Below are 15,086 nucleotides of genomic sequence, written 5' to 3'. Positions count from 1 at the left end.
ATCCCTGTAAAATTTCAGTAATTGGGCAGTGGTGTAGTTTGGGGTTCTCCCCCATGCCCCAAGTGCTGCAGCTCTGCCTGGGGACAGCAGTAGGTCTGTACTGCCAGAGTCCAGGTAGCCTGAACTGGAAAACAGCCACAGCTGAGCTTATCCTCTGCACAGGACTCCAGCTGGGTCACTGCCCATGTGAGATTCTTTCCACTTTTGTCTCTTCCTTTGCTCCCTGCCCTTGGCTGTGCCCCAGATGGGTCTGAGCAGGGAGTGAGCACCTGTGCTGCTGCTGCTGGCACTCACCTCCAGCAGGCACAGCAGCTGTGCATTAACTGAGGCTGGACAAAGTAGCTCCTGGCTGTGAAGCAGCTCTGCTGAGCCATGATGAGCATTAACTGTTTCTCCTCTAGCAGAGGCTGAGCTGTTCTCAGGGTTTGGCTCACTCATTTCTATAGTATTGCTGAGTAAGATTTGAGCTGAGGTGCTCTGTGATCCTGGTAGCAGTTTAATCTATGCTAACCTGATTGCCTGAAGATTTTACCAAGTAAAGATCACTCTAGAAAGCAGACAATACAGATTTTTCAGTGTTTAATGAATTAATGAGTAGATTTTTCATGGTCTTGATTTCTGTATTTTAATAGTAAGCATAGCTTAACTTACTTTCTTGCCCAAGTAGACTTTAGTGATTTCTTGTTTAAGCAAAAACAATGGCAGGGCCAAACTAGCTCTTTATTCAAAATGGAGTTTGCATTCTGACATTAAAACCATGTACATGTATGCAAAGTCCATTCTGGCATGGAATATCATGGCTTGCCCTGTACCTGTAGGAAGGGTTGTGAATTTTATTTAATTTTCAGAACATCTTTTTGACATGATTAGCTATGATCATCTGCTTTCTTTTACACCTGACAGAAGCTAAATTAGTTTTACAACCTGAGCAAAACCTTCCAGTTTGGGACCCAGCACTGATGACAGAGCAGCAAGGCTGTATTGGGTGTCTGAAATGTTTTTCTTATGTTTCAAATGTTGTTGAGTTAAAACTCCAGTGGATTAAACTGCCTGATTAGGGTAAAGGTTTTGAGATGTTTTTAGCTGTTGGTTGAGTGGCACTAATAGCTGTGTTTGAATTGTGAGTTATTTGTCCATTTAAAGGTGAAATTTATTCTGCCTTATTCTGCAGAAAAGATTACTCTAAATGTTTCAGTATGGGATAATATAAAATCACTCCCACAGAGGTGTAACACTAAAAGGAAAAAAAACCAAACCCCAACCGCAGGAACTCTTTGCAATGCCTGTACAAACAAACTTTTTTTCCAAAACTTTCTTTAAAAGTCCACTAGAAGTCCAGAATCTTGTGACAGGGAGCAGGGCTGCCAAGGGCCAGAGCAGCTTGTTTTGCAATTGGGCCCTGGGGAAATTGCTACATCTGGGGGCTGGGTTGGAGCTGTAAAGCACATGCTTCTGAGGACTGGGGGGGCTTTCCTAAACAAACATATTTCCTAAACAAATATTAATAGATTCTCTGCCATGCACAGGGGAAACCTGCTGATGTTATCACAGTAAACCTTTATGCTATTAAACTGGAACTGCTGAACACTGTGCAACCACTTAGAGGGGCACGTGCTGAGTGCCATAATGCCCTTGTGTGAAAGGTATGTGGGGCACTGGGACAGGAGGGTGAGGACCAACTGCTGAGTGCTGTGAGGGTGGCTCTGCCCAGGAAAGAGCTGGGTCAGTACAGCTCTCACAGCCTGCCCTGCAGAACAAGAACAAGTGCAAATCCATGGGAAAATGTGACATTTTGTGACACTTCAGGCCTCTCCCAAAACTATCCCTCTCCATGCCTTGTGTGAAACGGCCAATGTCACTGCTTTTTGTGTGCCCTGCAGGAAGGATGTGGCCCTGCCTGAACAGCCTGTGCTGGGCACTCAGCAGAGCCTCCTGTGCACTGCCCGAGGCCAGCCTGGGCTGGCAACCCACAGCTCCCAGCAGCTGCTCCTTGGGCAAGAGGCTGTTCCTGGCCATAAGCTCCTTACAGATGAATTCATCATCTGTTTCCCACTGGTGCTCAAACAAGCACTATTGACTGGCTGGCATGCTCCACTTTCTTACCAACTATAATTGATAAGATTGAAAATCTGCTTCTGCTTGTCCACTTAAATTATCTTCTCTTTCTTTCTTCCTCTTTTATCTTCCTGTTTCCTCAATTCCCCACTTTTTTATGATACCCATAACAGTCCAAAGTCTGCAGAATTTTGCTTTTTTGTTGTTCCTCTTCTTTCCCCCACAGAATGTGTTACCCAAGGGGCAGCAATAACGATTTGTGGTCAGGCATGAGACAGATATTTCAGGGTGTTTGATCTGGTGCCGAACCAACCCGAGGGAGCCACTGTGCTCCCACCCTGCCTGGCTGGGTGTGCAGCCCTGAGCTGGGAGCCAGCAGGGCCCTGAACCTCAAGGGCAGAGGACAAGCTGCTGCTCTTTGCTCCTAAACTATCGCTGCTTTACTGATTAAGCTCCTGCAGCAAGTTTTAGGTTTAAATACAATTTCTTTGGCATGATAATCAACAGCAAATGAGCATGTACGACCTGCAGACTCACAGCCTCCCTGCAGTGCTGTGCTTTACTGCCCCTGCTCCTCCCTGCTCCCAAGCTGATGAAGCCAATGGATTTTTTTAAAAACAGTGCTTGTTTGCCCCCTTTATCCCTCTCTTCTGCAATGAAAAGTTTCTCACAGCATCAAGGCTGGAGACACAGATTAATGCCCTTTAATTACCTACTCATAATATACAAAACAAAAGCTTTCTCACATCGTTCTTTCAATGTTTACTAAAATAGAGACCTTGCTCTGGCAGATCACTCCTTCACTGGCCAGAACTCACGCTGGAGGTTAACAGTTCCCGAAGTTAATGATTATCTTGCCCTGTTTGCTCAGTGTTTCAGAGTTAAAACATGTAAATATGCCTCCCCCGTGTAATTGCTGTGGTCAGCCAGCGATGAGCTCTGCAGCAAACATAAACACAGCTATTAGCAGAGACAAATGCTTCTCCCTGGCTTGGCCTCTTAGGGCTCCCAGCAGTGTCAGCTCCCCCAGAAAACAGCCGGGATAAGGCTGTCCCGCTGGCGCTGGTGATTACACAGAGCCTGCTATGAAAACCCCCTCTCAAAATAGCAATTTCTAATCTCCCCTGAGGCCATTAATCAGGTTTCTAATCCAGCAAAGCTGTCCATACTGTACAGGCTGTGATCCCCAGGCCTTTATTAGAAACCCCTCTTGGTCACAGCATTTACTGGGTCAGGGGACTGATTGTCACGTTTGTCTGGCAGGAATAGCTGCCCGTGTATTCTGTGAGACAGATCTGGGATAGTGGTCAATGCCAAGACCTGGCTGCACTTACCTGTGAGGGCTCCACTTACCAAAGGCTCATCTGCATAGAAACATATCCCAACGTCAACTCAAATTCGGTAATTCCTGACGACTTAGAGTAATCTCTGCTTTTCTGGAGACAAATGCAATACCAGTTCTATCTGATTCGTTTCAGATCAGAAAGGAATGTCCTGAAAATGTGTGACAGTCAAAACTTTCTGGGCAGCTTCACAAAAGCAGAGGAGGTTTTACCCAGGTCTTGACTAAATCCCGGCTGGGTAATTGCAACTGCCTCTTCTCCACCACTCCCCGGGTGATTCCATCTCGGAGGACCTGATGTGCTGTGGAGGTGGGGGGATGTGACTGATGTGTGTAGCCTCCACACAAAAATGTGACATTTGCAGCATTAATGGAGATCCCTCTGGCAAAAGGCACTGTACAAATGCAAATCCATTGCTCACGAAGTGCTGCAGCACCCTCGGGCAGGCTGGGCTCGGGCAGGGGGTGTTGCCGAGGCAATGGGCTGCTAAATCTCCTCCTGCCACGGGAGCTCCTGAGGATCCCTGCAGCCCACAATGATATTTAAACACTGAGGCGCTGCTGCAGAGACCCAGCTCCCACAGGGGCTCAGCTGGAGGATGCTCTGGGGTCGGTGGGGGCCTGTCCTGGTGCTCAGCAGTGTCGTGACTGCTCATGGAGGGGATGCTGCAGCTGAGCCCCACCTGAGGATTTGCCTTGGTGGTTCCTGGTCCATAGGGTTGTGCCATGCAGCTCAGTGTCCCTATCAAGCTGGAAGAGGATGCCAAGGGGCAGGCAGGCAATGGGGAGCTCAGGCTGGTGGGCAGTGCTTTCTGTGCCCCAGGGCTTGTTATCCAAAGGCTAATGCAAGTGAGCAGGGCAGACATGGGGACTGGCATCATAATTCACCCCACAGCATGGGTCCTGCTGGCTGAAATCCTGGGCACTGTGGCCAAGAGAAGAGTCCCCACCTTGCTCAGCCGCCCCTCCTGTCCTGAGCAGACCCACGGGGGTGTGGAGCCAGCGTGCCCTGGGCTCGGTGCTGTGAGCACAGGGCAGTGACTCATTCTGCCACTGGGGACTCTGGGTGTGGATGCCTCACTCACGTCTCCTCTTGGCAGCAGCAGCTTCTCCTGCTCAAGGGCTTTTGCTGCTGCCCAGCATGGCACAGGGCGGTGGCCAAGCACTCATGGTCCTGGTCTGCTGCTCTGATCACATCAGGCCACAAACCTGCACTAAAGGTACCTGCCTCATCCCTTGGTTTCCTAGGAGTGCAGCAGCTGGCCTGGCAAGCAGACGCCAAGCCCACAGGGCCAGTTAAATCAGCAAGCAGTGACCATTACACAGAGCTTTGCATGACGAAGCATTTGCAGCTATGCCAGAGGGTGGGGGGAGTGTTTTCAATCTTTGCTTTTCCCATTTGCACTGTGGATGCAAAAGAACGGCGAGGTGGGACACGGCCTGCACACACAGGTGGGGTGTTGGAGCTGTGTCCAGCTGCTGGAGCCCAGGGGCTGCCTTGCCTGTGACCAGCAGGGCCTGGGCACAGTCCCTGGCTGCAGGGCACTACCCAGAGCAGCAGGTGATGGAGTTGGGAGCTCCTGCTGGAAACCAGCCCCAACGCAGGGACAGGCACTGCTGAGCACTGCTCTGGGCCTGTTCAATGCTCAGGCTCCTGGTGTTGAAAGGAAAACTTATTTCAGTGCAATAAACATAATGTGAGATGCAGCTGCAGCAATGGGACATGGGCAGCATGCCCAGCTGTCCTTCTCAGGAGATGGCAGCTCCCCAAGACTTTTTCCAACCATTCCTTTGCATCTTTTGGCTTTTCTCTTTGTCATTTTTTCCTTCCTATTCTCTCTCTTTCCTTTTTCTCTTTTTTCCTCCTTTACTCTCTTCTCCTTGGCTCTTCATTTCTGCTGTGCCACAATCAGACAAAGCCTGACAGCCAGGAGCAGTTACTGACTTTGTGAGCTGCTCATATCCAGCAATGCCATGGCCTGACTATGCTGGCTGGGACAGAATTCCTTCCTGAGGGCAGGATTGGTGCTGGTGCCCAGGAGGGAGCTGAGCTGGTTCCAGATGGAACATCCAATCCCTGTGCCCACACGAGCTGCTGTTCTGGCGCCTGTTTGTGAGCATTAACACACCGTGGTTTTGCCACTCCAAAGCCCCAGGAGTTGTAACAAGAGCCAGGGCTTCACTCAACACTGGCAGTGTGAAGGGCTTCATGGAAACTTCTCTGGTTTCTGCACGTCAGCTCTGAAAACCAAGCTCATCTCCTCCAAGCCAGGCAGCAGGTCCCACACTTGAATTCTGTCCAAGAGGCGAGGGCAGCAGCCAGGCTGTGCAAGGATCTCCAGCCTCACATCACGGGTCACTGAGATCTGCCCTGGGCAGCAGTAGCAATACCAGTAGCAAGATCTCCTCCCATTTTCCCCATTTTCCTCTCTTTTCCCCATGTTTGCATGAAGCTAAGCTACACAAATACACAAATACAAACACAGTGTCCCTTCAGACACTGGATAGACAAGTGAAGATTGTTGCTATTCTCCCAGGGAAGTTTCCCCGTGGTCAGCACTGGATGCTGGACTTAGTAGACGGGCACAGACAGAGACCTCAGGACTGTCCCCCTGCTCCCCATTCCTCAGCACTCTGCCACCACCTCCAACTGTGTCCCTTTGGTACCAGCTCTGAGTGACTCTGGTTTGGCCTTGTTGTTCTGTAGGATGGATTTTAAGGGAAGGTGAAAGTGTGGCAGGGGTGAGGAGGTGGCAGAGTTGGGCCCTGGGCTGAACAAAGCTCAGGCTGGCACCGATTCCTCGACAGAGCAGCTGTGCTCTGTGAGCAGGGTGTGTGCCAGCCCCCTCCCTTGGAAAAAACACATGGATGCTAAAAAAACCCAACAGGCCAAGCTCTAGCAATATGCAACTTGTTTTGTTAGAGATTAATTGCTCCAACAGACGCCAGGCACTGTGCTGAGCTGGATATTTAACCTACTCAATATTAAGTTATTTTAGTTATTTTGTTTTAAGACAGGAACATTACAAATTTCATCTGTGCTTTGACAGGGAGGTCACAAATCTGCCAAGATGTTCACCTTGCCTCCGTGCAACTCCAGGAAGGGGGCCAGGAGCAGAGGGCTCCACTTCCAAGAGTCCAACCCCAGAGTTGTGGGATGCAGGCTGGTGTGGGTCTGGAGAGCACTCTGCCCCCAAGACACGGGTGATGGCAGAATATGAGACCCTTCATGTCAATGCTGGGCAGAAATGCCATGTATTGACTGATCAATTCACCCCTGAGCATCTGCCACCTCCTGGCAGGGCTGCTGAGGGCCCCCTGCCCCCCACCAAAGGCCCTTTGCCAGGCCCAGCAGTGCTCCAGGTGGTTTCCTTTCTGGAAAGGGTTCAGGTGCCGCCCAGAGCACGGGAGGGTTTTGCTGACCCCGCAGCCTGTAATCTTACTCCTGGACTTGAGACACCTCTTGGCCCCGTTCCCCGCTCCTCTGTCCCCAGGACGGGCTGTAATCATCTCTTGGCAGGACAGCCCTGACCTGAGCAGTCCGGCTCCCAGCAGATTTCCCCAGCCTCGCCAAGTGTTTGCAAAAATACCCGGTGATTTATTCTCGACAGCTCAGCCGAACGAAGAAAAAAGCACATTGCTCTTTACATCTATTCTTAATTTTGTTGTTTTTCCTTATAACAGAGGTTGCCAATAATAATACAGCAGGAACAGCTCCTGGCCCCAGTCCTGACAGCTCTCTACCCTTTTTTGTGGCAAGTGCCAGCCTGGTTTCTTGCCAGCCCAGTGTCTGCTGACAGTGTCCGGCAGCGATGTGGGCGTGACAGTGAGAACAATCCGTGCTCCCTCTTGCCATGGGAATGGCAGGTGACACCCAGCCCTTTGCTGCCACTTACAGTCACTGCGAGGTGACAGCTGAGACCCCTCCCCTCACCCCCACCCTCCCCAAACGGCTGGTTATGGAAATAGGGTCGGATGAAATGGAAAACCAACAGAGACAGACAAGGCAGGGAGCACTGACTACGCCCTTGCAAGACCGGACCTGGGAAAAGCCTCACCATGACTGGCAAAAGAGAAACCAGGAACATCAACCCTGCCAAGGTGGGGTGGGTGGTGTTACTGAACATCAGCCCTGGCAAGGTGGGGTGGGCGGTGTTACTGTTTCCTTGTCTGCACTGGGAGTGGGGCTGGCAAGGGAACCGAGCTCTGCGTCCCACCCCACAGAGCCGGTGGGGATAAGCACGCTGTTTGCCTGGGAGGGGGAAATACATCAGTGTCTTAAAATGTGACCCTCCAGGTTATTCACTATGTAAATATATGCTCTTAACTAATCAAAGCTGTAAAACTCAGTTGACGTCTTCCTTGTGTCCCTGCCTGCCTCGTCCCAGAGCTCCACAAGGTCTGCAGCCACAAAAAGAGTGAAAAATGTGCTTATTCAGCTGAGACCCTGGGAGCACTGAGGACATGGAGGCAGCCCACGACTGACAGATATGGAGCAGGATGGAGAAAGCAGGATTATTACCTGGCATGAGGCTGGCATTGGCAAATAGGACAGGGAAGGTCCAGCCATGCTCCCACTAGCTGGGATGCTGCAGGACCTGGACACAATGCCTCCATTGCTGGACAAAGAAAAGCTGCTTCCCCGTGACTGTTGAAGACTGGGAATCCTGTTCACAATCAGCCCCTTTCCCAAGCATTCCCACCTCCCACCCACCTTTCCCAGGGGTAGCCATGGGGCTTGACCCCCATTTCCATGTTTCCTGGGGAGAGGCAAGAGGGCTGAGCCCTGCATCCCATCTCTGGGACTGCCGAGCCCTCCTCCCCCCGCCAGGCCTGGGCTCCCCTCCCTGCCGCCTCCTGCCGCGGCCTGGCACACAAACCCAGCTGCAGAGCCGGGCTGTGCAACACTCAATACTGGGAATCTGGGCAGCTGCCAGGGACTTTGATCCCCAGCCACAAAACCTCCTCCACGAGCTGCCTTCTCTTGCGAAATAACCTCCTGGGGGGGCTGAGCTGGCGTGTGCTGCCCCTGAGACCTCTGCAGCCCCAAAAAGGGAGCTTGTCTGGTCAGCAGCCTCACCCTGCAGTGATGCAGTTCCATTCCAGTGCCAGGGCCTGTGCCAGTGGTGGAACTGGGCAGACGCGTGAGGCACCAAATGCATTTACCTTGGACTGCTCCCAAGCACTGCTGTGCTTCTCCCTGGTACCTCTGCACATTCCAGCCCCTGCAAGGCCAGCTGAAAACCTTCCCAGCTGGGAAACCCCAGGCAGAGGGTATGTGCCTACTTTGGCACTCAGCCTCTTCTTCCAGAGGTGCCCAGTGGGGCAGGACAGGCAGCACCGTGGGGCACTGGGATCCTGATCCTGCACTGCAGGCTAGGTGGCTGGTACAGAGTTATCAGAGGTGGATGATAGTGACTGCCTTAAAACATTCTTAAAAGATTTTTAAAATATTTTTTTCCCATTTTTTTTCTTCCCAGAGGTGGCCAGCAGCCACAAGCCCACCCTGGCTCATGGTGGACAATGCTGAGCATCTGGGTACAAGATGGGCTGTGCAACATCAGCCTGGCCAGGTGTGACAGAGCCACAGGTGCCCTCTGTTAAAGGGCTGACTGAGCCACTGATAAACAACTTGTTTTTCCCATTTTTGCTGTCTTTCTTCCAATGCCAGCATCATCCACCTTTTACATTATTTAAAGGCATGGATGAGAAATTGAGAGATTTTTTAGTGAATGACAGACTGCAGCTTGATCAAATCAAGGGATGTTGAAATAGATGGCAGAAGAACATCTGGGGCTTCTCATAGCAGAAAGCCCCCTATGCAGCAGATAAATCCTATCCCATGGTCCAAAATGCTGCCAGATGGACACTGGCATTGCAGTCACACCCAGCCCTGCTGTGAGCTGCTTTTATTTCACTGTTCTGTAGTTAAACCCAGATTTTCCCCATCCTTGTTTGTCACTTTTATGAGCATTTATGCTCCTTTACTTCTAGTTAGCCACAGCCTTATCGCTCACACCCACGGACACCATGTGTCAGTGAGACACTTCTGCTTTTTGTCCTGGGACTGCCTCAACCTGCCCCCACATCCTGACCATCCTCTGGGCCTGAGAAGGGTAGAGTACCTGCATTTAACAGCACTCCAGTGTCACCAGCTGTGGCTCCCCAAGCCCAGCAATAACTTGGGAGTGTTTTCCTGCTCTGCCAAGAAACCTGAGGGACTCCCAGTGCCCTCCTCCTGGTCTCCCTGCAGCTGGACTCCAGCACACACACTCTTGGTCACGCCTGGATTATGATTTTGCAGGCCTGAGCTGACACCCTCCAGGTCCAGAGCTTCACCTGCAGCACCCTCCTGGGTCTCTGATTTCCAGGAACTGCTGCAGCTCCTGGAGCTGGCTGGGACCAAGGGCAGCTCAGTGTGCTGGTCCTGAGCAGTGCAGATCACTGCTGGGGCTGCTGCTGCTCAGCAGCGTGGGAGAATTTCCTTTCTTTACGAGCCAGAGCGCTGTACTTTCCTGCCCTCCCCAAGGTTCCCATGGACTGGGGTGAAATCAGGGATTGGCTCCATGTCAGCCCCCACACAGGGAGTGAGACAGGCCTGCTTCTGGTCCCAGAGGAGGGATGGAGGCAGCAGCAGCAGCAGTTCACCCTCCTGCCAGACCAACCTGGGCCATGGCATGCAACAGCTCCACAGAGCTGGGCATGGACATGGCACCCAACACTTTCTCCAGAGAACAGAACTTTTTTTGACCTCTCAAAATTAAAAAAAAAAAAAAAAAAAAAAAAAAAGAAAGTCCTAACCCCAAACAGTTTTTTTAAGGAAAACCAAAGATTAGAAACACTGTAAGCAGTGGAGACAAAGCACCAAAAATAGCACCCGAAGTTTCCTCGGCGCACTCTCCCTGCAGGCAGCCTGCACTATATTTGTCTTCACTTGCCATTTCTGCTGCAATCAATTTGCAATGGCCGCTGGCGAGGAACCCATCTATTAAAAGCTCGGCTGAGATCTGTGGTGAAGATGTCTCCAATAAAAAAATGTGGCCATTCATTAAGAAAAACAAACAAAACAGTGTCCCTCTCTGCAGACTTTCCTGCTCCCAACAAAATCCACTAAAACCATCCCTGGCCATGCTGTCCAGGCTTGGGAGCAGCTGTGGGAGCCCAGTGCGGGTTTCCTTCCACCAGGGAGGGATTTGCTCTGCAGCTGCTCCGAGGCTTGGAAGCACTCAGTGTTTGCTGCCTGTTGTGCTTTATCTCCACGATTTGCTGCAGGCCACCCTGGGGAGGCAGATTCCCTCCGGGTCAATTGCTTTTATCACAAGACAAATGTTTTCTATCATCCCTTTCATCCCGGGATGAAAGTGCAGCAAGGAATCACACGCTTTCTGCTTTCTGTGCTGCCTTGGTGGGCTGTGCTGCCGGGCTCCTCTCCCCCCACAGAAATGAGGAAGGAGGGACAGGGAAGGCAAACAGGAGCCTGGAGTCATTCCTGCCTTTGCCTAAAAAATAACCCCATGGGGCTGCCTAAAAAAATAACCCCACAGGACTCCCTAGGGACACACAGCTCTGCCCCCAGGTTCCTGTCCCAAAAGCATCGTGGCCAGTGCTGACACCAAACTGGTTTCTCTCAGAGCCAGGCACTGGCTGGGGCCTGTCTGACCCCTCCACTCATGAACAGAACACTGAGAGAGGCAGGAGAGCTGTTTAAGGAGGCCAGAGCCCATGCAGCCAAACACAACAGTGGCTGCAGGGGGATACAATTGCTGCCTATAAATAGTGCTAGGAAGCAAACATTAGGGAGGCAAAAAAGCTATTCAAGCTAGAGGACAATGTTGGCACTAAAGCAAATAGATATAATTAGCCATTAATAAATGAAGGCCAAAGATTAGGGAAAGTATCTAATATCAGAAAAGTGAGAGCTGGAAAGGCTTTCCAGAGGGAAAAGCAGAGGAGACCTTGACCAGCTTTTATAACAGGCTGTGGCTATTTTTTAAAAGCCATTAAGTTATGAGTTGTCAAACCCAGCCTGCTGTGATTGCTGGTGAGCCTTTTTTCTGTATAAAAGGGAAAATTCGGCGTCTTTGTGATGTCAGGAATGGTAGAGAGGCCTAGGAAGCTGCCCTGATCCCCACTCTGCTTCCTCCTCCCTTGGTCAGATCAATCAATCCCAGCCTCTTCTGGAGCCCTCTGTGCCTTCTCTGCCCCTCACAATGCAGTGAAGTCCAGCCCTTCTCCAAACCTGCCTGGAGAGATGCTTTAACCTCTGAAAGCTCCACAACAATGCTGGAGTGGGCAGGTGCTGGCCCTGTGCCATGGGCTTGCCTATGGGGATGTGGGGCTGGGGAGGGTTTTTCTCACCACAGTTGAGGCATTGTGCTGGCAGCAGCTCCTGCCAGCCTGTCCTGCGGTGGCCAGCAAAGGGCTGCCATGGCTGCAAGGCAGGTGGATGCAGGGGCTGGTGCCTGTGGGACACCTGCCTTGTGCCCACACCAGCCCTTCACACTGGCCCCAGTGCCACAAGTCCTGTCCCTGCACTGTTCCCCTGGAAAAACCAGACTGGACACCCCTGGGGTGCCTCCACGGGAACTCCAACACCCCTGGCCGTTGTGGCAGGGCCGTAGTTTGGATGATCAGGGGTTGCTCTGTGCTGCCTCAGCAGAAACCTCAGGAAGACTCAACTCACAGGTGATAAGAGGGCCCCTGTTACCTGAGACAGGCAGCTGCTGCCATGGCTTTGCTTTACTTTGCAACCAGGGGAACTGCAGGAGTAATCTTCCCTTGAAGCTCTCGCAGGGAATCAGGTGCCTTTTCTGGAACATACATGTTAGCCAAGGAGCCATTATTGGCTGAGTATCTGTACGGGTACGGTAGTGACAGAGATGGTTCCTCCTCGGTTGCTATTTCCAGAGAATGAAGTCACCGGGCTGCAGCGCCTGAGCTCCCTGGAGGCTGAGTCAGTGCCGGCCCTGCCGAGGCTCCGTGCGCGGCCCCCACTTCTCAGCAGCCCCCCAGGGTCGCTGCCCCGGGGCTGAGGGCTTCAGGCACTGAATCAAAATGGCGTCAGGCCAGCCCCACACGGCTTCACTGCGGGGGCTCCGCTGGCCTCAGCTCTCCCGCCACCACCAGCTCTGTCCCGAACAGCTGCGTGCCCCTTCTGTGGGAATGTCCCTCGCGGGCCATGGCTCTGGCCCCTTCCCTACAGTCCCAGCACAGGCTGGTTAAATCCTCCACAGGGCTGTGATAACAAATGCACTCCCCAAAGAAAGAGAGGAAGTGAAGCTGCCCGGCCCCGCCGCCAGGCTGTAACCCGGCCGGGCCCGGCGCTGCCGCCTCTTCCTGTGTCGGCTGAGGGGTTTGTTTGCCTCCTCCAAAGCAAACAGTGTGAAAACTCGGGGGGTGTTTTGGCAAATCCCCTCCTCTTGCTTATAAAAGATGCTTCCTGTGCCAGCTTTCCGACATCCTGTTCCTTCCAAACGTTGCTGGCCATCGGTGGCAGGGGGATCCCATAAGTATTTGACACTTAGAACCGGGTTTATCTGCCAGCTGCTCCCTCCACCTGCAGGGCGGCCATGGCCATGCCTGGGACTCTGCCAACAGCTGACGGGACTCAGCCTGTGCTGGGCTCAGCTGTGTCTTAAAAGGGATGGAGGGAAAAGCAGGATTTCCTTGGAGACCTTCAAACACAGTTTGACTTCTCAAAGTTTGTGGCCCCACATGAGATGGGAACCACCATGATCAACCATGTAAAGCTGACGCAGAGCAACTGGTAGTCTGAACTCCTGGGCTGCAGCCATTCAAACCAGCAGGGAACAGGCAAAATTAAACCAAACAGTAATATTTTTGGCTTTTTCTCTTGGTAAATATGGAACCAGAATTGCAGCTACTTGGCTTGAAAAACTGTTCAATCTGTGCTGTTTCCCACACAGACAATACTTTGCTCCTTGAGGGGCCAGGCTGAATTCATGCCAGAAAAAGCAGAGGTGAAGAGCTGAGTCCCCCGTGAGCCCCCTTTGTGTATGGAAACAATCAGCCCCAGCTGCCAGCCCCACCACACACCACAGCCCTCTCAAGGGTGGTTTGATCTCTGCCATGGTGCCAGATCTCAGGAAACAATGAATTCACTGGTCACCCAGTGCCTTTCAGCAGAACAACTCAGGTATGGAGCAGTGCAAAGTACGAGAGGGCTGGTGTTATTCTAGTCAAGGCCAGCCAAAAGCTTCTTCAGCCCCTGGTTAAAATCCTACTTTTTCTCTCTAAGCACATTTACTGGAAAAGTGTCAAAGAATGTAAAAATGTGCTTACAAACAGCACAGTGGTTCCCAGGAGTGAGTTCCTATAGTCAGGCTGCACAATTCTTGCTGATCCCTCTGGCCATAGCAGGAGCTGGCTGGGTATTCCCTTAACGCACCATTTTTGCTGGAGAACCAAGTGATGAAAGGGAAAAAAAAGGTTTCAGTACAGTCTCCTTCCTCCCCTTTCTGGCTCAGGTAGTGGAAATTGCAGGTCACCCTGCAAAGAGCCAGGTTTTGGAAAAATGAGGGATACAGCCCACTGCCTTGCTCTCTGTGCCCTTGCCATCTTTCAGAGAAGAGCTTGTGTCACACTGGCCCTGTGGATTCCAACAACTGGAAGGGAAGTTGAAATTAAAAAGAAATTTACTTGAATACACAAAATTAGGCGTGTGGGAGGGATCAGAGGTAGGGCTCTGCAGTTCAAAACTTCACTGCAGGGTCTGGCTGTGGTGGAACAGTGCTGGCCCCACAGAGCTCTCACGAGTGTCTGGCCGCTGACTCAACACTGGGCACTGGCCAAACCCTTGGGCCACAGCAGCACCCTGGGGATGGGCCAGAGCCAGTGTCCCCCAACCAGCCAGCAGACCAGAGAGCTGGATCCAGGTCCAGAGGTAAACCATGGCTGGAAATCTTCACCCCTGCTTGGAGCAAAACTGAAAGAGTCACACTCAGCTCTTCCTAGAAGCCAGGAAATTGTTCTTTCATGTCCGATGTTATGGTGGGAAATGGCGAGCACAGGGCAGTTCCTGGAAGGGCAGCAGTCCCTCTGCCCTGTGAACAGCAGTGCTCCTTCAGGGACTGCAGTGAGCTCTGCCAAAAAGCTGGAACAGAGCAGGAAAGTGGGCAGTTATCTCTACAGCCTGCTGCCCCTCGGATCAATCTGAAATGGGAGCCCTTGCCACACCTCTGCTGCCTTCCTTGTAATCAAAATCTCCTTCCTTTCATAATAATCTCCATTTTAATCTAGTATAAAACCAGCATTTTATCCTTATGGATTAATAAAATTGCCTATCCCAGCTCTAGCAATGCTGTGAACTTGACTACTCAAAAGTGTGTTGAAGTATGCTGAGTTAGGTAAAGGGGATCAATAACAATTTATCATGAAAGGGCTCTAATAAGACAGAAGAAACTCAGCTTTAGGAAAGTACCATCAAATCCCCCGTTGCAGTAATCAAACGTGTTATTTCAAATTTAGACGTTTGCAAAACAAACTCCCCCTATTATTCTTTCAAATTAGTTTGAACTTCCTATAATTTAACAAAGATGTGATCATATCCGCAGAGATCCCAGAATTCCTTATGAGCCTCTTAAAAAGCAGGAATTAATCATTTCCTTGTAAAACAATCAAGTTTGCAATGCTGTGATCTTGTAAATAACAGTTGAACAAAGTCAAGCAC

Source organism: Melospiza georgiana, chromosome 18, assembly GCF_028018845.1.
Source record: "Melospiza georgiana isolate bMelGeo1 chromosome 18, bMelGeo1.pri, whole genome shotgun sequence".
Lineage (NCBI taxonomy): Eukaryota > Metazoa > Chordata > Aves > Passeriformes > Passerellidae > Melospiza > Melospiza georgiana.
Note: the sequence above shows the minus strand (reverse complement) of the source record.